Source organism: Phlebotomus papatasi, chromosome 2 (genome assembly GCF_024763615.1).
Source record: "Phlebotomus papatasi isolate M1 chromosome 2, Ppap_2.1, whole genome shotgun sequence".
Lineage (NCBI taxonomy): Eukaryota > Metazoa > Arthropoda > Insecta > Diptera > Psychodidae > Phlebotomus > Phlebotomus papatasi.
In genome coordinates this window covers 85,446,455-85,473,285 of record NC_077223.1, presented here as the reverse complement: position 1 = coordinate 85,473,285, position 26,831 = coordinate 85,446,455, and the positions used below count along the sequence as shown (strand labels likewise).

General features: G+C 32.5%; 1 protein-coding gene across 4 annotated transcripts in view; it reads left to right on the top strand.

Moving 5' to 3' along the window:
* Nucleotides 1-26,831, top strand: part of LOC129804832 (G-protein coupled receptor dmsr-1) — a 156,656-nt gene that overhangs the window by 7,555 nt on the left and 122,270 nt on the right. For 3 of the 4 annotated variants that reach the window (XM_055852471.1, XM_055852469.1, XM_055852468.1), the window contains exon 1: nt 11,311-12,195. The gene's annotated coding sequence lies outside the window, so the exon portion shown is untranslated. Of the gene's footprint in view, nt 1-11,310; nt 12,196-26,831 lie in introns of those variants that run through there. The other variant, XM_055852470.1, reaches the window with a different exon arrangement.

Sequence of the window (26,831 nt, the reverse complement as noted above, 5' to 3'; positions counted from 1 at the left end):
GATCCATTTAACTATATCTGTGCATTTGAATTTTTAATTTTTACAATAAATTAATAAAAATTAGGTGTAATTGCAAACTTGCAATCTGTACCTCGGATCGTCACGAATTCAATCAGGTGTCTCACGGAAATTTGATTTTATAAATTAAATCAGAGCTAATGCAGTGCATTCTTGTAAGAATTAATTGGTAAAAAGTAGCTAATAATTTTTAAAAATTCATTTGATTTGAAGCAACAATACGGTAATAACCTGACGATCCGAGGAACACTGCCGATCGCTGGTACTGTTCCCTTATATATATTTAACAAATAAAAATTAAGAATTTCGGTTCGACAGAATGTAGCAGGAAATAGTAGGTGAGATTGTTAAGAATCTCACCTAATAGACGGAGACACTGAACCGTTCTTTATTGTCACAATTTTATTCTTCGATTCGACACAGAATGTGTCGGTCTGTCGAATGGTGAACATCACGGATCAATTTGTGATCAAAGTTCAAGTGCAGTGTAACAACTCCCACCTGTACGTGATTTTCCCTGCCATATTCGATACCTGATGAAGAGGACATCCATCCTCGAAACGTCGTAGAGAATAAAATTGTGAAAATCAAGAAAGGTTCAGTGTCTTCGTTTATTTCCTGCTAAATAAAAATAAAAATAAAAATCTTTTGAAACAGTTTGAAATAAAATTTGCTTTTTGTTGTCCAATAATTTTTCTATAGCTCAATTTTTTTCAGATCAAGAGTATTAAATTTCTGGACTGACAATAAAACAATGAGTTAATATCAATAACTAATCTCATAGAATATTTAGTTTAATTCTTTTTAGTTGGAAATTTAGATTAATTTTAAACATTAACCATTATGAGATTATCTCAGCATATTTGCATCGAGCAATACTAGTGTATATCTATATTGTAATTCTGTATTGCATATCCAGTATCAGGCTTTATATGACACTATAAATGATTTCACCGAAAAGCAAACAACATAGTTTTCACAGGACAGAAAATAAAGTGCTTTGTGCCAGAGAAGCAGTATTTCCACAAAGCTTTGCTTTTCTACTTTAATTTAAACAAAAAAAAAATACAAAGCACATCATTTGCTTGAGAAAGTCTACCGCAAACATGCACTATCGAAAACTACCCATGATATTGATTTAAACATTTAAAAAACATCGAGTTCGGCTTTGGGGACCGAGGGACCAACAATGGAGGATACCGATGTGAAATCGCAATGGATAAAAGTGGGCGAGACTGCCGATAACTCTAACGATACGAATTAACAGGTTTCTTTGAATTTTAATTTGGTAAGTAACTCAAGTCTGTCCATTTAGTTCAGAGGTGAGCCAAGAAACGTTTGAAATCGAACAAACGTCATATGAAAATTGTACGTCAATGGTCAAAACGGTACATGGACATGCTTATTTTGACATTTATTCGGTTTCAAACGGTTTTTACTCACCCCTGATTTAGTTCGAATGGCTTTTAATTCGGAATATTATTTAGTCCACAAGTATCCCAAAATCTGTTACATCTTTCCTTTGATATTCCTTTCAATATCCACCTTGATAGAGATAAATACTGTTTAGCAAAATTCTATAGCGATGAATTGTCTGCGAGAATGTGCTAATAAGAAATCGGATCTTCTGAAACCTTAGAAAAAATTTTCCTTTTGTACCAAATTTTACCCTACTTATAATTTCCTTTAAGGCATATTTTAATAGAATATTTATAAAATAGAATAAAATATTTATTTACTCACAAAATAGGGTTCATCCCTCTTACAATTGTGATAAAAAGAAAAAAAAATAAAATTAAAATATCAAAAGAAAACAGTTACAGAAAAAAAACAAGAGGTGAAAAAAAAGATAAAAAATAAGATGAAAGGATGCTTCTTTAAGATTCACTCAGCCTGGACCTGAAAAAACTGACGAATCCGACGAATCCCATCCGCGGACCTACGCATGTCACTGGGAATCGCGTTGAAGAGCACAACGCCGTTTACAAACCGTGACCGGTGCAGACAATCACTCCTGACCTTAGGACCCAAATAGACTCAGGCTGATCCTCGAGAATATTTAGTCTCTAAAATTTGATAATACAGGATTAGATAAAGCAAATTTATGCAACGAACCTTTAATCGTTTATCCCTAGCCCTCAGTGTATGACAGTTTATAATAAATATTTTATCGCCAAATTTTACAAGCTAAAAATTTAGAGGATCAGCCTGAGTCTATTTGGGCCCTTAGGCACTATGAGTCCCCGAACCCTGGCCGAACCCCCTTCACCAGAGGACTCGATAGGTACTCAGGACACCCAAAATTAGCAAATAAAACAAAAAGAGTGCAACTCTTGAGTTCAAATGAGAAATAATGTCACAACCGATAAATACATTCCTGTTTGGAGTGATATGGTCCCGGCGACTTAAGCCACAACTATACCTGACACAATTATTGAAAGAAACTATCAGACGACGGATGGTGTCACTATCCTCTGCAAAGAAAAGCTCTGCTCCGTAAGTGAAAAAAGGAAGAAGAAGCTAATAGTTAGTTGTATTGTCATAAATATTTATAACACTTAAATTTAATTTTGGAAATGTGTTTTAATTTTTTAGGCTAGACTATATACGAGACCGGAATATTTATAAATATTAGTATTAATATATTATGGTGAGGTAGCTCAGGTTAATGGAATTTGTATTTCTTTTGGGTTTAGTATCGGCTATTTGGAAATCTACAGGATAATTCCTTTTTAGGGTAAGTGTGCCAAATTTCGGCATGATTGCATGTAAGCACCGAAGTCCTAAGTTTGAAACGCAATATTTTTAATTCATATTGATATTTTTTGTTACTTCCTTTTCGGGAGGGTTGTGTGGAACCTTCAAGACTAGTTTATCATTTTTGTTTTCTTTAAATCACTTCCTAAAATATTGAAAAATTAATAAAAATATGGACATTGCTTTGGGTAGTATTTCGGCCACTTTGTGTGAAATTTCGGCCACCTTTTATCTGACCCCCTTTTGTGACGGAACGGATAGAAAATTTCAAAACGTCAAACGGAACGAGTTTAATATTTAATTTAATACGTTTATATGACTCACAAGCCCTGAGATCTTCCGTGTAATTTGTCCTAAACACCTGAAGAGTAGCATCTCAAATTTACGCGCACATTCCCGTAGCAATTTGCACTTCCTGAACTCTTCCAATGACTTTTTCACATCATCTTTTTCATAGAAGCGATGGTTCTTTTCTCTGGACATTGTAGAATTCAGAAATTGAAAAAGAAAACATAAAATGAATAAGAAATTTAGGAAAGCAAAAGATGTGGCCGAAATAGGCAACACTACCTCATCGGAGAGACGCTCACAAAGTATATACTTTTTTACGCGAAATACAGGATCCAGCTGGGAAATTTTACCCGAAATTTAAAGATTGATTCACTATTAACATAAACAGAAACAATCTTCAATGAAAACTAATCAATTTTCATGAAAAACACCGAAGGAAAACCTTCTGCACTTCACCACAAATTACAACACTGCTAGAGACACAATCGATCTGTTACATTTTTTGTAAGACTCTTTCCACACTGAGTTTTTACAACACAATTTAAATTCAAATTATACCTATAATTTAACTGTCTTTGTGTTAATACATCCTAAAATGAATAAATATTTGAAAGCAAAATGAATTCATTGACTATTCGAAGATTACATACATAATTTTAATTAATTTATTTGCATGGCCGAAATTACACTCAAAGTGGCCGAAATTAGAAGCTGGCCGAAATTTGGCACACTTACCCTATTGTTTTATTATTTTAATTTTTTATATTTTAGAAAGTCATATGTATGCCATGCATGCCTAGAACTGCTCTAGTCTCCTACTCTAAAGGCCCAAATAGGTTAAGACTGATCCTCGAGAATATTTTAACCTGTAAAATTTCGCAATAGGAATTTTTCCCTACTAAAGACTTATACCCTAGATACACTTACGACTTAAGCCGAGAGACGAAATAGCGTAATTATAAACAAAATAGTGATTTCACAAAATTCCCATCAGTTTCCCACTAACTAACCCAAGAAGCAAAACAGCTGCCTTATAGAACCAAGTATTAGACAAGTCTTTGAGTGCACCTTTAAAAGACTTTAAGTGAGAATTTTCTGTTGAAATTCCGATAGAAGATCTTAAGATCCTTAAGAGTGCGCCACTTATAGTAATCTTACTCAGTGATGGAACCAAGAGCGTTATAAGCAAATAAAAAGATTTTTGGTTCTATAATGCCTGACTTAGGGAATTCTACAAAACTATTAAGAAAAACTGCTTCTTGAGAAACAACTTAAATTGTTTCTCGGCCTAAGCCGAGAGATTGATTTACAGAAACTTATGGAAATCCAATCTGATCATTATTTTGATTATAATTACGTTATGATTTTTCTCGGCTTAAGTCTTAAATGTGTCTAGAGCATTAGAGCCCAAATAGACTCAGGCTGATCCTCGAGAATATTTAGTCTGTAAAACTTGGCAATAAAGGATTAGGTAATGGAAATTTATAAAAAGGAACTTTAACTGGATGTTCCTAAGCCCTAAGTGTATGACAGTTTAAGATAAATCTTTACTGACAAATTTACAGGCTAAATATTCTCGAGGATCAGCTTGAGTCTATTTGGGTCCTTAGGGTCATCGATTAGAGGTCCTTTAAATATATTGCCTTTATCTAATCCTATGTTTCTTATGAGCCCTAATTCCTTTAAGATGACTTTATACTTACTTAGTCATATGTTATTGCCGCTCCATCATTTTCATCTCTATGAGCTTGACCTTCATCTTTAGACAAATTTCTACCAAAAAAAAGATGATGTACAAGCATGAGCATTTTTAATTTCAAAGTGATTTTACGCTCAAAGTGCCTACATCCCTAGTAATCCAATTACAATTTCCCGTTGAATATCAATTAGGTGTAACCCCTGAGATTCACCCCAGAGAAATCCATTAAAGCTACATAAATTTGTGGAAAATTATTTCTAGAAAATTGTGTAGGTAGAGAAAAACTCTTAGGTAGAAAGATTGTTCATGCACCCCTGCTAGGCAGGACGTCCTTCCTGTGGAGAAAAATCCCTACATGATTAATGAGATTTCTGAGAATTGGTCCTTTGACCAAAAATCAGTAGAACTCACACAGGGAAACCTTGTCAATGCCAACATATTCCCTATATCCAGAAAATCAATGGTGCAAATCAAGTGGAGAAAATACTTGTTGAGAGTAAATAATATATTTGGGAGGGAAAAAGAAGTTGATGGGGAATAAACTTTAGTACCATGTGTTAGATTAAGGTAATATGGATAATATTATCTGGAAATCTAATGACGCACTTTTACTGCGTCACAGATAAGAGGAAGAAAACTAGAAACTAATGGTAAGTTCTTGAACAGAATAATTTGCAGAAGATAATTTTATCTCGCATCAGTATTAAAAAGTTTTCTAAAAAGAATTCGATAGGAATTCAATTTTTTTTGGGTTTCTTTTGAGAGAAAATTATTACTCAAGTAGAGAAATAAAGGGATCAAATTATGAAGAGGAGAATATAATAATTATTAAATTATTTAATGAGGGATTAGTAAATAGAAAGAATATTCATTCAGAAATTCTTTCTGCACTTTCAATTGTGGGTGCTTTGTGGGTAAGCAGAGCTACTACAATAGCTACAATAGCATTAGTAATGTTTTTGTAAAAGCTACAAAGTTTCTCACTTAAGCTTTTAATTAGCTTAAAACTTACGAGGTGAACGATAAGTAATGGGATTCTTCATTAAAATGAAAAACTGCAACACAAAAAATTGAATTTAAAATGATTGAAATTTAATTCAATGAAATGAACTTAGGGAGATGAGGGTTTAACAAAGAGTTCAAGAAGCATAAAATACATTTTAAATGAGCAGAGAAAAAACTTATCAGAGCTCTCCTACACCATTCAAAGTAGTTGAAGAGATTCAAGACCAATAAGACCGAATACGATCCTGTACGAGTGGAAATAACACTAAAAAGAAACAGTCTCTGTTTCGTCTAAATTAAATGCCAAGTCTCCGTATATCCACCAGATAATCCAACAAAAGCTAAACGACAATGTCTCAATTTTTGCATTTTCACCATACATTCAATGCGCAAATGTTGTGTACACATAGAAGAAAAGTCGATGAAAAGCAATGAAAACACCTGCTGCTTTTATTGTGCTATCACACCTTTTCTGCACGTGACACAATTGCCACAGTTCCAATTATTTTTCCTGATTCGGTTCAAAAGCCAAAATTAAAACATTACAATAAAGAAGAATTAAGAAATTTTTCCGGTTTTTCTTTTTTTTTTAGAAATGTCTTTTAAGATTTACGTGAAGATTTACTAATTGAACAAACTGATGGTTTTTGTAATTTAACTTAAAATTACTTTTTTTAATGAAGAGACAATAAATGAAGAAAGTTTCGTAATAGGGTCGGAAGACCTCTTTGACAGGGAACCCCTATTGGCACTTTTATCAAAATGTTGAAAATTCTTTAATACATCCAACAAAATCTAAGTAATATAACGTTTTTTCATTAATCTGCGTTTTTTGATAAGGATAAGTGTTCGAATTTCGTAATCCAAAAGGTACAGAGCAGGATGTCAATAAGTCCTAACACGAGTTCTTAAAGTGTCAATATGAGTTCCTTTCTCCTTAATTGATACTTTTACAAAATAAACTTTTAAAAGGATTCTAGGATAAAGTTATGAGATACTCATTAAAGTATGCTTTTAACCAACAAGAAATTAGATTAAAAACTTTTTTAAAGTAGCCACAAAGTTCTAGTTGTTTTATTTTAATTTTTGTTAAGTATAAAGACTGTATATAAAATTTTATCTGTAGGGGAAGGCGGAATAGTTTCACAACAGCTCAGACCCTTCGCGATATCCTACTACTTCCTTGAGGGAATGGCTAAAACCTTTATGATTATTGTCATTATTTGGCTGAGGGTAAGGTAGGTTCACACATGCATTATCGAAAATATAAAATTTTAGAATAGTAAATTAATATCTAGAAAATATGTCATAGGGGAGGGCTTTGACACTTCGCGTACACTCTGACTTCGAACACTTCACACTTTCCCATATCTCTTTAATGAATCTGATCTATTTCTTTCAGGAAATGTGTGAATATGCAAAATATGAAGTGTTCGAAGCCTGAAAACCTTCCCCTATTTGAGATTATTCAAATCTTTTGCTCTACTTTTATTAACTTTAACCTCAATTGTAACTCATTTATAAGTTAAACAAATATTTTGCTCTATTCATAATTTTTTTTAATCCGTTCTTAAAATCGAATTTGAGATTTTTATCTTAACTGCCCTACTCCTTAATAATTCCTTATCTTAAAGACAAGGAAAATTTCTTATCGACGTAATAAAATTAAGAATATTTCAATACTTCAGGCTTTAAATAGTTGTTTTTTTTTAGCATGTATTAAAATATTAAAAATTAAATATCGCTTTAACAGTAAAATCCATCCTCAATTTTCGAAAGGCTGTAAAAGGATTAAAAATCAATAAGGCAATATACATATTGTAGAATGCATACGTGTAATTAATTATTTAACCTCATTGAAATATAATATTTTAGTCATGCCGCTGTCTCTGATTGCCTGGCTTGAATGTTTCAAAAGCCCTAGCAAATTAGATGCTGCAGTAATGAGAAATTAATACTTTTTCGAATTTAATATTTATGTATATAATAGTTTATCAATTCGGATTTAAATTAAATTAAACGACTTGCATAAAAACTGAAATATTCTTTAAAAAAAAATGCAGACTTTAGTAACTTCAAGCGTTCAAGTCGACAAAAAATAAGATACTCAAACGTTTAGGTGGAAAAGAGTACATGAAAAGAGGCATTCTAAGTCACATTCTAAGACCATCTTCAGACTAGAGGTTTAGCCTAGTTTCCGAAGGTCTCAAAATCCTAAATAGCAACCAATTTAATTTGTTCTTTTGATTCAAATAGATTAATTCCCCGTAATAGTCCATTTCTAAGTCAAAATTTTCTAAAAATTTTCGACTGATAAAGTATCTAGACAGTATCTTCCGCTATTTTGAGTGCACCCATTTTTTGTTTTCTGAATAGCTCCGCCTCTATGGCATCGATCGAGCTCAAATTTTAGTATGTCATATCTGGCCCTTAGAGCTTTCAATCAGTACCAAATTTAGAGTCCTCTGACTCCCCTGACCAGAGCTATAAGGGTCCAAATTTTTTTAATGGACATAACTCCGGTTCTAATTTTCCGATTTTAAAAAGTGAGGGCATTTTGACAAACTTTTGTGAATTGCCACTTCCCCTTCTAACATCGTAAGTTCATAAAACCACCGCCAGGAACGCTATTAACTCAAAAATTCCTTTGTGCGTCAGGCTGAAATTTTAGTATGTTGTAGCCGCAGATTATACCTATCAAATAAAAAAAAAAACTTAAGTCGATCGATAACCCCTGACCTAAGGGGTCAGAGTTCAAAAATTGAACGGCCTATACCTACGGTTCTAATTAGCATTTTGACCAAAATTTTGGGTTTTTGGTTTCGTCTCGATGAGTACACTCAGTCCCGGGATTAAGCACATTTTCGGGATCGAAAAAAAAACGCGCGAAATGGAATTACGCAACGAGAAAAATTGCATACCTGCAGGGGCTTTCTTTTGAATAAATCGGCTGTAGAACGAATTTCGCGCGGAGTAAAAGTAGTTCAAACAAAAAAGATTCAACTGTTTAATAGTAATGCATTAACAAACAGCACTTTTTGGCCAGAGTTTTTCTATAAATGGTTGGAATATTAAAATAAATTACCTTAATAAAAGAAATTAAAGTTTTATTTTGAAAAAGTAGGAAAATGTTTTAGAATTTCCCTCATTGAAACATAGTATACATTCAGGCGTATTTCAAAAATGACTTCATAAATTGACTCCCAATGGTAGGCAAACTTCCATGATTGTATGTGCATAATTCCGTCAGGTGAATAATCCCGAAGGACTTAATGCCGGGACTGAGTGTAGTGTACTATCAAATAGAAGTTCAAAAAGTCACCATACCCCAAATAGCAATTTGAAGTAAAGGTTATCGTTGAATGTGTATGTATTCTGGATTCTAAAATTGGGTCCTATCACGGTCGTCAGAGAGTCGAATGACGGAAAGTGGGGAACAATATGACGGTAATTACGGAAGTCATTTGTCGTCATAATAACTCTGATATTACTCGCTCACGACTAAAATATGACGCCGACTTCCAGTAACTTCCAGTGTCCCTATAAAAAATCTTCCCCTCACTGGGCATCTCTGGGGAAATTTCACTCCACAAATGGCAAATAGAATTATTCAGCGCTGTGAATTCGCAAAGTAGTTGATAATTTCGCATGTTTTCTCAAAAAGTACTATAGTACGTGCATTGGGAGGAAAAGCTCCCCCAGTAGAGATGTGTGTTGTGATTCGAGAAAGTACATTGCCGACAGGAATTAATTGAAAATTAAGCAATTTTGTCATGATAAACACACAAACATTTTTTTTTTTGTAAAATGAAATTTTGTGGTTCAAGAGTTTGCTCCAGTTGCTGTAGTGTTCTGTGATTAAAATTTTGTGCCCAAAAGACTTATTTAGTGTAAGTTTTAAAAGATTTTTTTTTTGTGTTTTAATTTAAGATTCCAATTAGGAGTAATCTTTTTGACCATTTTTTGTACACCAAAAATCAGTCATTTTTGAGTCAGAGTAATTTTTTGCGATCCAACCTTGATATTTTGGTTTAAATACAAAATTTGAATAATTTCACGAATTTAGTTCAAGATAACTGAATGGCGTCCCTCAACTTCAGCTCCAAATCGAATTTGTATGCATTCCAAGTTAGCTCATGTTAAGAATCTCATCTACAATAAACAGATCTAAGCTTATCAATAGCTTTGTTTTACTATTCGTCTCTACAGCATTGATGTCCCAAATATCCTCGATCTCTCCAATTGAGATAGTTCTACAAGACCTAATTATTTTTAAACAGATTTGTTTTGTATTATACCCAATGCCAGAATAAAATAAATTATAGGGGAAAGGCTCATAATTTCGTCCAGTTTCTTATTTTGGATAATTTGAGGATAAAATTTAATACTAAAAATAAATTGATTAAATAACGAAAGAGATGTAGCGAGAAATACATTGAAAAGCTCCTGGAAAGGCCAATGAGCGAATCCGAGCGTACTTGGAGTACTGAAGTCAACTCACTTTAATGAATGATATGGAAAGTTTTCGGACTTCTTGTGACATTCTACGTTTCCCTTACATGAACAGGAAGAGGACTTGGTAAGATTGGTTCATGAAATGAAGAACAATGGGCATCCTGTTGAGGCGGATTAGCTGTCCATATTTACAGCCACGTTGTCCAAAATAAGAGTCAAATTCACCTCTACATATCAATTCATTTTTAAACGTGTTAAAACTAATTTTAGTATAAATAACTGATAAATAACTTGTCAAGTTTCTAAACAACCCTTCTGAAAAGAGAGTAACAAAAAAAAGTCAATTATATGCTTATAAGCAGACTGAACAAAATTATGAGCCTTTACCCTATTTAATGTTTCCTTCGAGAGTTGAAAATAAATGATAATATTATTGACTGTGAGTAAATTTAACATCATAACCGGTTAAATTTTGTTACTTTATGAGCAAATGAAGCAATTAAAATTGTCTGGGTGTTTTTACCACCACCTCAATTAATTAAGATGAAATTCTTTGAGAGAAATGGCTCAATCAACTCTTAAAGCTTTTTTTAAGCAAATATTCAAAATGAAATTTAAATATAAATTCAAGAGATATTGCGCTGACGAAATCCCTCTACAAAAATATGATGCGCCTGATAAAACGGGGCTTTTATGATATCATAGTATCTACTTTAAATCCTCCCGAGATACCCGATAGTACAGAAGGAATTTGTATAAGTTTCAGGGTCAACGACGACAAACTTTTCATCCTTAAGGCCCTTTATAGTGATGGAAGTATTTTCCACATGAATTATTTTTTGTAATTTTTCCTCATAGACAATTTTCTATGAAGATATTTGAAGCAGAAGAAAACGTATAAGGTCTCCAGTGAATCCTTGTTAATACCCAGTGGACTGCAGAGGGACCGAATTCCTTCTTTTTTTTTTTGGAGATTTCACTGACGAATTAAGTGATGAAATTCCTTGACATATTGAAAATCAATTTCCCATGAAAGTCGTCTGGATTGGGAGGGTTCGGGGTATTTCCTTTTTGTTTGAAGAGAAAAGGGAGTACATCCTGCTTATCAAACCAACAAGTCAATTTTCACCCTTCATCACTGCGTTATACCGGAATGATGGTCAGATGGTTTTCCACGAAAGGCGTCCCCATTGATAAAAGCGGAATGTGAATGTGTGCGTGATTTTGGGGGGAAAATGTGCGAGGAAAATGTTCGTTGAGTTTCGTTGAATTTTCCTGCGGAGTCTGCCAAAGAGAAGGCATTTCTCTGGCTGCCAGCATTTTCCTCATTGCACTCCAACGTTCCACATCAGTCGCAACGGGAACGTTGGCCAGAAGGGAAGTCACCTTCCCACTAGCTGAAGCTCTTTACTGTCTTGTCTCATCAACCAGTGGCTCAAGTACTTTTCTGTGCGCAAAATATAGATTACATTTCCACCCACCAAACAGAATAAATATTTAACCGGACTCAATGTACACATAGTTCATCGATTTCTCAGAATATTTGTGCTTCTGATTCGCATGTTTGGAGAAAAAAGAACAATTAAATAAAAAAAATAGTAAGCGTTTTTTTGAAAATGTGCTATGTTAGTTTGAAATTGTTTACAGCTTGATCATGTAGCAGAATAACTGAAGAATTCTTCATCGAAACTTTCTAATTTATTGCCACAAAAATGCTAACATCAGAGAAATTCTCTGACATTGCAAATCCATTCAACAGGTCTCATAAGACTTTAGTGCTTCGAATGTGAAGGAAACGAAGATATATAGAACTCTAAATTGATATAGAGTTTCATTTGAGAAAAATTGTGTCAGTGTTCTATCGTGGTAAAATAAAAATTGTGTTAAGAGACCAAAAGGAGGAAGGACAAGATTCAAAGAATCTAAAGGAACTTCAGCACCTTTCTCTAAAGAGATTCTCCATCAAAAGAGTGAGTAACTTTTTCAGTGTTTCTATGTGACAATCATTAAAATTTGTATAACGTTGAGATACAAGCAATTTTCCATGAATATCACGGTAAAGACACAGCTTAAGGTTACTCTTGGAAACACCTGGCTGATAAAGCTGGCAAATGTGGAAAATTCAATGAATGAGACACATTGTGATTTTCATTATAAGTCAGTTGGATTACCTGTGAGAAAATTAAATTGGTTGGATTAAAGCGCAAGAGTTCACAGAAATATTGAATTATACTGATCTCTCTTGTCATTGCTCCAACTCTTCCGGAAAAAGAAAGTGTTTAACCCTTTAAGGACAATTGGGTCACCCGTGACCCAAAAATGAAATTTTTCCTACGGCCTTCTAAAACTGTATTTTGCTCTAAAAACTTAGAAAAAATTATTTATGCTGACTCTCGATTTTTGACCTTCTCGTCCTTAAAAGTTTAATGCTAAATCTGCCACAGAATATTCTAAAATTGTATTTCGCGACATTATTTTTTAAAATTGTTTTTGTTTTCGTGAGTTAAAAATTAAAAATTAAAGGACACTGTGCAAATGAGTAAAAGTTTAAAGAGAAGGGTCAAAATTATATGGGCACCGCTTCTGGAATCGCTACAAACGAGAGTAGGTTGTATTTTATGAGTAGTAATGTAAGATTAAAAAATTGCCAGAAGCTAGGACGATAAACCCTCGAACCTTCGATCTTGTGAAAAAAGGCTTTATTCTTGCGAAAAATCGCTGTTTTCAGAATGAAATACGCAAGATTTTAGATGATCAAATCGTTTTAGATGATCAAAGAGAAAATGAAAACCACGAAGAAGTGCAAGACTTTACATTCGATAGTATTTCATCGTTGTTTTTTTTCTTTTGTCATCTAAAACTGTAGGGAAATCTCACTGTTCTTAATTAGACATTATTGCAAATTACCCCATCTTACCCAAAATGTTTCGTATATTTTTTAAGTTGGTCAGGTCTTTTGGATCAGCTGATATTCGGTATAATATTCTGATAATCAGATATTTTCTAATTGTAATATACTTTAAGACAGGATTTAAACACAATTACTGGAATAATCTGGGATAATCTAGAAATTCTCTAAGTTTTTTGTAAAGTTATAAAAAGAATAATCAGAGTGAAAATTAATTTGAATTAAAGTAAATCATATTAATATTGAATTAAAAAGAAGTGAAAATAAAACACAAGAAACTTAAAGTTATGTTTATTGCATTGCTCAAAAAAATTAAAATAAAATTACCAATTTGACTGTAGAATTTGATACAAGGCCGAGCTTAGTGGTTTGGATAAATTATTGGTTTTAAAAGCTCTGATAATTCCTATTCTCACCTATGATCATGAGATTTGGGTAATGACCGAAGGCATAAGATCGCGAGTACAAGAGGTACCTCTTCTCCGAACAGTTAAGGGAATCACTTGTCGGGATTGAGTGAAAAACGTAGCCGTTTGTGAAGAGCTAAGAGTCGAAGAGTTGCTTTTTTTGTGTTGCACTATACTTCGATAGTAAATGGTAAGATCATAATGGTCAGCGCATGAATAGAGAAAGATTCCCCCAGAAAAGATATGCAAGCCATTGTGAAGAGACGTCGAATTCGGGTCAGGCCTAGGACAAGGTGGCTGAATCAAATTCATAATCTTGCCTTGGAGCGCCTAGGATTTGACCGTAAACATCTTCCTGAAGTAGCGAAGGATCAGCAGGCGTAGGCTGCTAATTTAGATGCCCTAAGCCCTCAAACCCAATATGGATAAGCGGTTGAAAATGATGATGATAATTTTATTCAAATAATTTGAATATTTATTTCCGCAAAATATTTTGGTCCTGTAAGACCTTATTCACTTAAATATTAAATTACATGTTGATAATCCTCAAGGAGTTATTTATACTCAAGGAGTTACAGTGGCTCAAGTTCCCTGTTCTCCTAAAAAATGTATGGGTTCCTCGAATTTCCCGGGAGTTACCCGAGTTTCCCGTGGGCTCCTAAGCTTTCCTGTAAATTCCCCGAGTTCCTCATTAGTTTCCTGACCAGATAGATATGTAGATAGATAGAATTTATTGATTAATGTCCAGGTTACATAATTAACATTTAGGACTATACAATAAGAGATTGGCTCGAGTTCTTAGAAATGAGTTACCCCCATGATAATGGTTGAGAATAAAAATTTCGCTAATTCACAAAAAGCACTTGGAATGTACGTTTAATTCTTCAAAAAATCACTTTTATCATTGAAACAATTTTAAATAAAAATTCAAATGCTTCATTAAACTTCTTTAATTTCAAGATATCAAAATTCCTTAGTGCTTGAATGTGAAAAGCTTCATATATCGCATAATCTGTGTCGAACTAGAAATTCCAAAGTTCTCACAGCTATCAACTTAAACATTAGATCTCAAGTCCTTAAAAATTTATGTGGTGATAATTTCGCAAAGGACTTGTTAAATAGATCGTGTTACTATTTTTGAACTTGTAATTGTGAACTTCTCAACTTTTCAAACTAAATGTTTAAGTATTCATTATCTCAGGAATGAGGTGAATTTCTGTCACGACAGAAACATACTCGTTGGTTTTTTTCACAAATTTAAGATTTTAATAAAGTATATATCATTATTTTTTTCTACGTGTGAAAAATCAAAGCTGTAGGGGAAAGTTCCCATGCTTTGAACGGTCCCAAGTTTTATAATGACTAATTTTTTCCTATGTTTCTGAATAAATGCGACTCCGCAATATATTTCAAAAACCGGTGGCAGCCAAAATCCCGAATGTGCAAAATCCTGAAAGGGATGAAATTATATGGAGGAAAATGTTTAGAATAACTTTCCCGAGACACAGAAGATTTTCCTTTGCCTCCAGCGAGCGCGGGTGCAATCCTGGGAGTACCTATGACACTTTTAAGAATTCGAGATTTTGGCTTTTGAGATTTTGGCGTTCGGGATTCTGGCTTTCAGGATTTTGACCGGGATTCTTTAAAAACAAGACACTTTCCCTTATTTTTTAAAATATGCATGGGATGACTCACATTTATTGAAAAACATACGAAAAATTTAGTCATTGTAAAGCTTGGGACCGTGTAAAGTATGGGCACTTTCCCCTATCATGGCAGAAAGAGCCATCGAAAGTAAAACAAAAAGAAATCTTCCAGAACAACTGGTAATATTTATATGGCACTATTTATTTTAACGGGTTAGCTTATCTGGCTGTAAAGCCATATGCAAACTTAAATGGATTTATGACAAAGTTTTAAAAAAAAATAATTTTTATACGTAAGTAATTAAAAAAAAATTCAAAAAATATTTTTTTCATGTATTCTCTATAATTTCAGGCAATTACCTACGTCCATAGTGTATAAATTTAGGCGCAAAATGCTATATTTGATTTTTAAATGTTCATTAGCATCCGATTAAATATTTAATCAGTAATATATTTCAGTACAATGCCTTTTGCAATAATAGGCTAAAGCTTTGAATACTTTTTACGGTGTATTGAGTGATTTCCAACACTATCCGACTAAGGAACGCAACTAAGTTGACAACCTTATATTATTTTTAATAAGTGACGACTTTTAATATGCTCTTGCAAATAAATATTATTTTTTACAAGAAAAATCAAAAAATTAAAAATAGATTATACTATTCGAACTCCACAAAGAGAACTGTATAATCTGTCAATTTTTTCTACTCTCAAAATTTTCACCTTCCATCCCCTGTGGACCATTTTTCTTATCTTCGCGTCTCTGACGTTTTCCGAGAATTAATGTCATGATGTTTGTTCATCTGTCCGTGTGCCCCCGTCTGCCTGACCGTTACCACGTCTAGAGGTCAATCGGTTAGATAGAGATTTGAGGCCTTTGTGGGACCCCCCCCATAAGTCGATCAAAGGATCTATTCATGATTCACCCCTCTCCTCTTCGATAATCATGTTTTTAGGATTAATCGAAAATACAATATGCGACTTTTCTCATTTTTAGTTTAAAGATTACCTAGGCGGTCTCATGCGAAAACACTTTTGAATCATTCATAAGGAATCGGGAATCTTCGTTTTTTCCATTTTGTTTTTTACACTTTTGTTTTTCCCAGTTTGTCTTTGGAATCTTTGTCTTTGGTAATCTTGTCTTTCATACATTTTGCACTATATTTTTTGTATATTTTATAACTTTCCAAAAATTTCCCTTTTCTCAGAAAATTTCCATTTGCCCTGAAGGACGAAACTAAAAACTTCAAAAAAAATACCATTGTAATATCATTATTTTATTTAATAAAATATACTTATTTAAAATATATGAAAAACCAGATTTCCAAAGACAAAGTTTCCAAAAAACAAAAATTACCGAAAACAAAGATTCCAAAGACAAAGATTCCAAAGACAAAATGGAAAAAACAAACATTCCGCAAACCCATTCATAATAACAATTTGTCAAGGTCAAAGGTTAAAAGGACTCTAGAGAACAGATTGCTCATCCAAAACAGGTCATATTTTGAACTCGTTGAAAAGTCTACAAATTTCTCACATAACTAAGCTAACTCCAATTGGTTATGAAGCGGTAATGAACCGGTTATGAACAGATAAGTAATTCTTTGTCTGAAATCACTATTTTAAGCCATTTTGGCCTATATTTTGAGTAAGTAAACGATGTGAAGGTATAGTACTTAAGTCACGTTTGAGAATTTTGCAAATCATGTGACGCTTTGCCACCCCTTTTCGTTCTATTACTAGGGAAAATTTTGATGTTTCGGATAACAAAAGTTTTATATCACATTATTTAATTCGGTCCCTAATGAATCTGATCCTTCATATTTAAAAAAAAACTAACTAACGAAATACTTCAAAATATTTTGAGCATTCAACAAAGTCATTTTCACCCAATCAGCTTATTTTCTATGATTTACTGTATTATTGAATCCTCGCAACGCTCGCAACATATGTGGAATTCAGAATAAATCTCTCTTGAATATTCCTGGAATATGAAACTCTACACTCTATAGTCAAACTCCCTGAGTCATAAATTGATACCATTGTATTCTTTTCTGGTATTTGGTCCATTATTGAGAATCTCAATTTTCAACTCTGTGGGAGATTCATAATAGGTGAGAAGTTCATTTTCTCCCGGATACTATTTCTGATTCATACGATATCTCCTGCGGTTTTCCATTTTCAGCTTGACCACTAAAATTTTCACCACAGAGGATATGTAGAGAATGTGCATCCTGGTTTACATCCAAAAAAGCTCCATTGATTCTCAGATGGAAGAATTTTTCAAGATAAATTGCTGGATTTGCCACGTGAAAACGAAAAACGTGATATTAACTCAACACCCACCTTCATTGATAAATCAGAAATTCCGTCTGATTCCCACTGAAATTCCTCGGGTTCCAACATTTGCATCCCACTCGTATTTTATGCAATACAACACTTTCTTCGTCACTTATGCAAAACTAATATTATTGAAATTGCTCATAAATGGTAGACATTTCATTTACTATTCATACAAATATTGTGAATTATTCTGAAGGGGATGAAATATTTTCACATCATTTACCGTCTAATGATTCACAACCGATTTGAACTGAATTAACCGATTGATTCGTTTTAATGTTTATCCAAAAATTAGTTAATCGAAAATCGAAAATCGAAAATTAGTTATCGTTTCATAATCGATTCATAATCGGTTCATTCCAGTTTATAACCGGTTGGTACAGGTTCAGTCTTATCAGAAATTCCAAGACCTCTCCAACAAGGTGAAACATGACTACATTGAGTTGAGAAATATACTGTTTAGATCCATTTTAACCCTTTAAGGACGATTGGAACACCGGTGTCCCGTAAAGAAAGAAATTTTTCCTGACTACCCAAAGTTATTTATTACTTATATTTGTATATAGGGGAAACTGGGGCACCACCAAACACGGGGTACCACCAAACACTGCGATTTTTTAATCGGATATTGGATATCAGAGGATAAGACCGGTAGGAATTTATAGGCACTATAGGGATGGTTGTCCACTGAAGGAATGGTCGAGATAGTCCAAGTAGTTTAGAAATAAAAATTAGTGTTTGGTGGTACCCCGTGTTTGGTGGTGCCCCAGTTTCCCCTAATTGTAAAGTAGAAGGTTGAAGGAATCTAGAATAATTTTTGCAAGTCTCTAGCTATTTGCTATGTAGTAAATATTTAAGCTAAAAAATGGCGAATTTTTAAATTCTCAAATTCATAATTGATTTTATTTATTTTTTATACTTCCAATTTTTTTAAGCAAAAACCTTTTGGCAATAAAAACTACAATACTCATACGTAATATTTTTCATTAAAGCGAAAAATATTATTCATTGGTATTGTCAGAAAAATTACTTAAATTTTTGGGCAATTTTCGTTCCTATCGTTCACAGAAAGCAAAAAACATACCGAATCAGACTCTGTTGGACTTTCCAAGGTTAGATGTAAGACTTATCATTGATTATGTTTCTCAGTTTAATTTTTATTATTGATTTTCAGATCGTAAAAAGTGTCTCGTCGTTAAAGGGTTAACTTTTGACTTTAAAAAATCATTATTATGAATGATTCAATGAAATTTTCGTATTTTGAACAGACAACAAGTGAAGCTAATCCATTAATGTTAATGATCCATTAAAGTTAATCCATTAATGTGCAAATTCTCTGCTAAATTTAGTTAGAATTAGTGATTCCATTACCAATAAAGTGGAAGTAATCTAATGCAAATTCCGAAAGGTTTATTTAATAGTTTTAAGGACAATTTGACTGTATGTCACAAATGATAGAACACTGCTAATCTGGACATTATTAAATTTTGTAAGAAATGGATTTTCGATTAGCTTTTCAGTGGAAAATTCTTTTTTCACTGACAATAATGGGAAAAGCTATTGCAAAAATTTAAGTACTTTGTCTATTTTACCCGTAAATTAATATCCGTCTGAGTTTTAATTAAATAAATTTCGCTTTATAGAATGAAAAAGTTTTTGAGCACTTCCTTAGTTTCATAGTCTTCTTTATATACTTGAAAGGACTTTAAAATTATGAAATACATTTTAAGAGTAATTTTGAAAACAAGCAAAGAAAATTGAATTTCTTTTAACTATAGTAGATACAATCTTACGAGACAAAGAAACAATATAAATTTCTAATAAGAAAGTAAACTAATAGTTATTTTTAGAAATGAAATATTATTTTGTCTAAAAATAAGAAAGCTTATGAACATTTTGCTGTGATATTAAACAAAATAGCATTTTGGTGCTCCTATAGTTTCTTTATTTATAAGTGATAACTGATAACTAAGGAAAATTGAATCATATCATGATCAGAAACACTCCGTAATTCCTGCTGACCGTAATAATGAAGCTACCCAGAAATTTATCAGTTTCATTCCAAAACATTTTTCATAAAGTATAGGGGAGACTTGGGCAAAAAGTCACAAAACGAATATTTTAACTTTTTACAAACTACTCGAATGCCCCAGAAATTTCTAATCAGAACATTTTTATAGGAAATTTACCGCTCTACAACTTTGTGAAAGTAATTTTCCTCTATTTTGTAAGGAAATACATTATTAGAGCTGTTTTCTAAAAGGTAATTTTGTAACCATTCTCAAAAATGCTGGGGCAAATAGTATCAGGCATGGGATATTATCATATCTTGATTCGCTTTGTTACGGGATTCCGTAAATTTAAAAAAAAATCCTTAGATAACATATTTTCATAGGAAATTTATTCCTATACACGTTTGTAAAATACCGTTTTCTCTATCTGAACGATAAAAACGCTTTTCAAGCTATTTTGGAAAAAAAAACACACAAAAGACTACAAATCGTTGGATTAATGCAAACAACAAGCGGCGACACATGGCGTTGACTTTTTTTTGCCGTGAGACATCATAAATTGTTTTAGTTTTTCTTACTTTTTGCTCCATACAATTTGTTACTTTTTACCCCAAGTGGTGGTTCTTAATAAAAAGATTTCTTGAGAGAAGAATCTTTGTAAAATTCTAAAATAGATAGCGGTTTTGTATTCAAAAAATCCAAGTAATTTAGGAAAGAATCATCAGTGCAAAAAATTTTGAATAATAAGTAGGTAATAATTGATATATTCTTCAAGGAAAATATTTCCAAAAAAATTTGATATTTTTTTTATTTTCTAAATTCCTTGTTCGAATTCTAAGAATTGACTGGAATTTATTGATTGGAAGCTATATATGAAAAAAATTTTAAGCCGCTATCTTATTTATCTTGGAAGATATTGAATTTCGAAATTTTAGATTTGTGACTTTTTGCCCCAGTCCCCCTGCTTAAAGAAAAAATGCATATGCTGGATAATTCATCCTTGGTATCTTCTACTAGATTTTGTTCCACATTTCCATATTACTCACCTGTTTTTTTTACTACTCCAACTCAAAGAGAGAGCAGTAATTCCTCGATTTTGAGTCATATATACGAGTATTTTTCTACTCCTTTTCCTCCAAAAGATGGTAATTTGGTCGAATTTTGCGAATTTTATAAATCTTAAGTTTCGAGTTTTTTTACATCATATTGTTTGTCCGTATGTCGTTTCGGACGCTACCGTGCCTAGAGACCAAATGGTAAGAGATAGAGACTTGAAACCTTCGAGGGACCCCCTATAAGTCGACTCGGGGCCATTAACGTGCCCTGATTTTTCCCCACCCTTCCTCTTCCTCTCCAAAACTATGTGTTTTTGGGATTGCTCAAAAATGCGTATTGTATGATTTTTTTTCATTCATCATCAACATCATCATTTTTAATTGTTTTTTTTTCGCAATTAAGGCCGCGGATCCGTGACATCCAATTTAGCAGCGCACTCTTGTCGATCCTCCGCCAGCTCAGGAGGATTTTCAGGTTCGATCCCAAGGCGCTTCAAGACAAGATTTATGAATTTGATTGAGCCACTTTGTCCTAGACCTGCCTCGAGGTCGACGCCTCCTCACAATGGCTTGCATAGCTTTCTGGATATTTCTTATTGGATATATTTTAAAGATTGTTCAATAGAGGAATTCTATAACAATATGATAATGTCATATGACAAATGAGACGTTCAGAGCAGTAGTGGTTTCCTTTGTATGCATACGGTCTACTTTTGCTCCGAGCGTCTCAAATTTCTGTAGTTCAATTTGGAAACAGGAAAACATTAAAGGCCGGTGATTATCGAGAAACCATTAAAAAGAGAACTCTGCAGCACTCAATTATTGTTTGAATAGTATTTTGTGGAGGCAGTCAAAATCCCGAAAGCCAAAATTCCGAAAAGGCCAAAATATTGAAAGCCAAAATACCGAATGTTCAAAATTCTGAAAAGGATGAAATTATGTGGAGGATAAAGTGTAGATGAATTTCCCAAAACACAGAAAATTTCCCTTTGATACAAGCAAGCGCGGCTGCAATCGGGGGAATAGCTATGACTATGATCCTTTTAAGAATTCGGAATTTTGGCTTTTGGGATTTTGGCGTTCAGGATTTTGGTTTTCGGAATTTTGGCAACCGGGACTTTGACCAGGAGCCCATTTTGAATATTTTTTTTCGAAATTATCCAGAAAAAATGATTGAATTTGTCATATGACATTGTCATACTGTCACGGACTTCCCCTGCAGGAGGACAGTTCGCACTTATACGAAAATCCCATTGAATTATTCCCAATAACGAGTTTTCAAGGTCAAAGGTTAAAGAGACTCTAGAGAGATCATTTATAAATCGAATAAGGCCGTGTTTGGGCTAGTTGGAAAGGTCTTGGACCTTGTGATAAAACCAAACCGATTTCAATTGGTTATGTATCGGTAATGAACCTATTCATAATCGATAAATAATTTTTATCCGAAATTCTATTATTATATAATTCCTAAGGTATTTTGGACAATGTTTTCAGTGATTCAATCTGTTCAATAAATCAGTTTTGAAGGTTCTGAACCGATAAACGGTAAATTATGCGAAAGTTACTTTTAAGGTATAGCGTCTAAGTCCCAAATTCGAGCAGACCGCAAATCCTGGAATGCTTTGCCATCCCTTTTCCGCAGAGCTTCATAGTTTTTCGAGCAATTATTTGAGCTTGGTGCTCTGAATAAATATCATTAGTTACATATTTCTTAGAAAAATATTCCCTCAATGTTTATTATGTTTAGTCACTCATTAAAAGCTTTCTATGGAAAAACTGATTAATGTATTTTTCTGTAAATTGCACAAGCTTCATAAAATTCTTAGAAATGTTAACTTATTTTCAGACATAACTACAAGAAAATATCAACCTTTATGATATACAGCATGATGATTTACGTAGAATTCGTAAAAATGTTTTTTTTCTGTTTCTGTTTTTGAAATATTCATTTAACTGACATGATTTTAATTGAAATTGTTTTAAACATAACCAGAAAATTGGATAATTTCCAATAATAATAATAATAATTGATAATTTACCTTCATTCTCATAGTTCCTTGCCCTTCGAGAATTCTTCCAATGCTTTTTCAGATCATCTTGCTCGTCGAAGCGATATTTTTTTTGTTATTTTTTGCATTGAATATAATCTCTAGGGGTCTAGAGTATGCAAAAACTAAAAATTCATGGAAATTTGAGGAACAAATACTGTGGCCGGAATTGTAAACTGGCCGGAGTTTGGCACACCTACCCTAAATGTAATTTATTCACAATTAATTTATTGAAATTGTGACTTTTTTTCATATTTGCAATTTAATTAATTCGGACATGCAAATAAATCGAAAAACCAAATATTTGAATGACGGTTAAAACATAATAACAGATTTTTAGGTAAATATATGAATCAATTTAAAATGTAAATAAATTTATTAACAAATATGTATATTATATGAGACATTGAATTTAATCTTGTACTTATTCATCACTAAACCAATTCCTCTTTAGAACTTTTTACATTCATCCCTAGCGAAGAAAATCCCCATAAAAAAAGAAAAAAAAATAAGGATTTTCTGGATTTAAATGTTTCCGGTGAAATTTTTCAATGAAAAACATCAAGATGAAAAATTATTTTCTTCTTATAATTTTGAGAACAAAATATCGTGAAATTTGCATAGAGAATTCATTTCTTTTGATGTAGGATTTTATATTATAATTCTTTTTGCTCAAAATTAACATTTTACGGTGAAAATGTCTGTAGTTTGAAATGAGGCAGAGTACGATGTTATGAAAATAAAAGATGTACATTACCATTCCAAATTTCTGTGGCAGGATTGTCCTGAAGTTCGTTTGTGTGCAATTTCTTACGCATCGATAGTTCAACGGTATGACATTTATAGGAACTGAAAAAGCCGCAAAAGCGGAAATCATCAACGGAAGCGAGTGCTGGAAAATTGAAAATATTACATTTCTCGCAAAATAAAGTCATGGGATATGTCCCAAAACGCATTACTTGAAGCCATCACGACCAAAAATATCTACAATGACGATGGAATGAGAAGAAAATTCACCCTGTTTTCGGTCATTACATTTCACTAAAATCCCCGGTGAATTACCAGTATTGCCAAATGAGAATTGTAAATAAAATCTCGAATTGATTTACCATTTCTCTTTCCATCCCCAAAGCTGCGTCTTTCCGTCCGCGAAATCATCATCAACCTCTTCTTTGACAATTCCAATAGATCCGCTAAATATGCCATTGGCAATAAATTCGTCATCTCATAAAACTGAGTCATCAGGATCATTTACATTTTCAATTTATTTAATGGTTGTAGAAATAAATGTCATGAAATTAATAATTTTTACGATTTTTGGCGGGGTTGCTCTTAAATGATGTTTTTTTCTTATATTTACAATCTGTTTTATGATAAAATTTTTGTGCCATAAAACATTTTAGACTTTGTATTTTATTTGTTTTTGTAACCAGAAAAAAATCTTTTGTATTTAATTGATTTTTCTCTTTTATCTGGTTGTTTTTCATGTTTTAAACTCTTTATTAATTTTCATATACAAATAAACTGCGTGGTGTTGGTTTCAATTGCCCAACAAAACATTGAATTTGGTCAATCATCCAATATAAAAAAAACTTAATAAACAGTGAAGATAAAATTAAAATTGTCACTAATGAAATAATGAACAAAAAATATTTTTTTGTGAGTATTGGAAATGTTCACCGAAATTAATATCATTTATTTAATTTAATTTACTTATTATCAATTAGTATCTTTTCTGTTTCATGAATTCAAATTTCGAATTAATGAGATTCATTTAACACGTATAATTCATTTAGAATTTAAAATTTAATTTCGAGAAGTCAAACTCTGCCACAGATTAACATGAAAAATTTCGGAATGATAAACTTTTCGATACTAGCTAATTGATTTCGATAAATCTGTATCTGTTAGATTTAATGAATAATGAATTTTTATACACTGTTGGGCAATTTATTGCAACCAACATCTATTAGATCGACACTCAATATTATCGAAAAGAAGTTATCAAATAACTCCCCTGATTGCTTTCTATTCATAGATGTAGTTCGGTCAGTTTTAGTTGATGAGAAATAAAACACGGGTTTTGACCTGGTTAGGATTTATTCCTTTCTTCTCTTTCCGACGTTTCGGGGATTGTTGTCCCCTTTTTCAGGTCTACAAATTAAACAAAATTAATTTTTGGAAAATTTCCAATAACCTAAAAAACATGGATCGTTCTGTTGACTTTCACTTACATTGAGATTAATCGGACAAATCGGGTCAGGGTATTCCACAAAGGTCAAAACCCGTGTTTTATTTCTCAGCTTTCTATTAATTTAGTAATTTCATGATTTTTGCCCCTTATGGGATGAAAATCAAAATTTCCATCCCACTCTTTCAAAACTCTTCTTCTTTTTCTTGTGAGCATCAAAACAAATTTAATTTAGATTTGAGATCGAAATGACAGACGTATGTAATACGTTTGAAAAAGCGATATATGAAAATTTTGATTTTATAAAATATTCCCGAAGTGTACCCGATGCATAAGGATCAAGAATTTCCATAAAGCTTTCTATTTTCTTCACTAAAATTAAATTTCGTAAGTTTGTTTTGATTAAAAACTGTCCAAGAGCAATTCATCGTTTACGGTAACCAAAAAATACATATTGGCATATTTTTACAGATTAGAAATTTTCTCAAATAAAAATCAATTTGAATTTATTTGACAGCAAAAGGTAACACTTGACATTTATGTCTTTCACTTTTTCGATCAGGAAAATGTCATAATTTCATAATTTTATTTTTGAATTTTAATTTCAACTTTGGAATTGTGAGTGGAAATAGTTTTCCTCCTGATTAATAGGTAACAGGTTTGCAAAGAGCTAAGTCTAAAATTCTCATTGTTAATTGTTTGACATTGCATTCCAAGGACTGTTATACAAAAAAATCTCATTATATTGTCCTGTGGTCTCTTTGTAAACCTATTGTTTCTTAATTTAACATCATCTTAATTTCTCTAGACAATTATAAAAAAAATTAGAACTATAGAATGTTCAAAAAATTTCAGAGTAATGTTATAACCTTTGTGTAATTGATCTTGGTTTCGTATAACAGATATGCTACGACGGATTCTGGGAACCCGAAATTCTATTATTTCGGAATCCCGAGATTTCCTGCTCGAGAAATTTTCTAGAATTTTTATAAAGTGAGGTTTCGGTTGCTTGTTAACCCTTTGAGAATCAATGGGACTATGGTGAACCAAAAAAAATTTTCAACTGTTTTGAGGAAAAAATACTAAACTTATTGGTTAAAATAAATTATTTTTCCAAAGGAGCACTACCTAAGATGTATTTTCTTCTCTATTTTGTCTTGTACAATCCCTGAGCAAGGCATTATAATACCAAAATTCTTATAATCCGGTTGTAGCCTTACTTATTGTGCTCTTGGTTCCGTCTCTATGACTATACTATGCTCCTTTTTGAGTCTCAAGTTTCTTTCAGGAAAGTTCTTCTACATAATCCTGGGACTTCTTTGATGCGTTCGTATATTCTTAAGACCATCTATAATTGCGACAGGGCCTATAAGGAATGGAGGAGCTCGGAACTTTCCTCACATGAATCTAAATTCAAGACGCTGCGTAATAAAGTTAACCCTTTAAGGACGATTGGAACACCGGTGTCCCATTAAGAAAATAATATTTCCTGACTACCTAAAGTTATATTTTTCTTATGTTTGTACGTAATTGTTAAGTAGAAGGTGGAAGGAATCTAGGATATTTTTTGCAAGTCTCCAGCTATTTGTTATATAGTAAATTTTTAAGCTCAAAAATGACGAATTTTTAAATACTCATATTGAAAATTGGTTTTAATTTTTTTTTTATACTTCCAGTTTTTTTTTAATAAAACTGTTTTGGAAAAAGTAACTACAATACTCAAACATAATATTTTTCGTTAGAGTGAAAATTATCAGTCATTGGTATCGCCAGAAAAATTACTTAAATTTTTGGGCTAATTTTGTCCATATCATTCATACAGGCATGTTGGCTTTTCGAAGGTTAGATGTAAAACGTTTTACAAGTTTTGTTTATCGATTTCATTTTTATTGCTGATTTTCGGTCAGCGAAAACTGTCTCGTCGTGAAGAATGATTCGTGATGATGAAACTAGATACTATTTCCATCAGCTTAACCCATCACTTGACTCCCTAGTG